This window comes from Otolemur garnettii, unplaced genomic scaffold, assembly GCF_000181295.1.
Source record: "Otolemur garnettii isolate 467f Iridium unplaced genomic scaffold, OtoGar3 scaffold00010, whole genome shotgun sequence".
Lineage (NCBI taxonomy): Eukaryota > Metazoa > Chordata > Mammalia > Primates > Galagidae > Otolemur > Otolemur garnettii.
In genome coordinates this window covers 18,667,594-18,669,126 of record NW_003852405.1, presented here as the reverse complement: position 1 = coordinate 18,669,126, position 1,533 = coordinate 18,667,594, and positions in this window count along the sequence as shown.

The window sequence follows — 1,533 nt, the reverse complement described above, 5'->3', positions numbered from 1 at the left end:
GAACCCGCCACCTTAGGTGTATGTGGCTGGCGCCTTAGCCGCTTGAGCCACAGGCGCCGAGCCGCAGTTGTCTTTTTCCAGCTAGTTTGTTTGAAGCCCATCCTTCAAGTTCTGGATTATACCTTTGGCCACTAATCTTCCCTCTCCGTGAACTGTTACAATCTTCTATTTGCATCTTCAAATTCATAACTAGTTCATAGTCTGTCTCCAAACTTCCTTTTCTAGACTTAACATTTTCTCAGGAAGTACTAGCTACTGAAATAGAAGAGAACTTTTTTCCAATAGTATTTCCTTTAAGTGTCTTGAAAATAAACCAAAAATTACTTTGGTGACAGTTTTGGGCTCATCATCAAATTAGAATCCTTGAAGAGAGGGATGAGAATTGGCACTTGCTAAAAGTGCCATGATCGAGAAACATTGATTTTTCTGGGCGTGGTGGTTCGTGCCTATAGCCATAACAGTTTGGGAGGTGGGTGGATTGCTTGAGCTCTGGAGTTGGAGGATAGCCTGAGCAAGAGGGAGGCTCCCTCTCTACTGAAAATGGAAAAACTAGCTGGGTGTTGTGGCAGGTGTAGTCCCAGCGACTTCGGAAGCTGAGGCAAGAGCATCTCTTGTGTCCAAGAGTTTGAGATTGCTATGTGCTATGATACCATGGCAATGCAATGCCTAGGGTGACAGAATGAGGCTCTGTCTCAAAACAAAAACAAACAAAAAAAAAAAGTGAGAAACAAAAAAAAAGAAGCACTGACTTAGACGGATAATAGAGTCCACCCTGTTAATAACTATAAGAATGAAATATAATATTTGGCTAAAGATAACTTTTTATAAACACCAATTGCTAATAAATATTATATCTCATTTTATGTCATATACATACATATGCACACACACACACACACACACATATATATATATATTTTTTGCCATGGAGTCATAGCTCACAGCAACCTCAAACTCTTGGGCTCAAGAGTGCGCAAGCGATTCTCTTGCCTCAGGTGCCTGCCACAATGCCCAGCTATTTTTTTTTTTTTTTTTTAGAGACAGAGGTCTCACTCTTGCTCAGGCAATCCACCCACCTTGGCCTCCCAGAGTGCTAGGATTATAGGTGTGAGCCAGTGTACCTGGCCATAGTAGACAAAGGCTCACTCTGTTGCCCTGGCTAGAGTGCTGTGGAGACAGCCTAGATCACAGTAATCTCAAACTCCTGGGTTTAAGTGCTCTTCCTGCTTCAGCCACCCAGGTTGCTGGAATTGCAGGCACCTCCCCGACTCTCAGCCAATATTTCTATTTTTTTTTTTTTTTTTGGTGGCCGTGGTCAGGTTTGAACCTGTATATAGGGCTGGCGCCCTTCTCCTTTGAGCCACAGAAACCGCCCAATATTCTATTTTTTTTTTTTTTTTGAGACAGAGCCTCAAGCTGTCTCCCTGGGTAGAGTGCCGTAGCATCACAGCTCACAGCAACCTCCAACTCCTGGGCTCAAGCGAGTCTCCTGCCTCAGCCTCCCAAGTAGCTGAGACCACAGGCACCCACCAC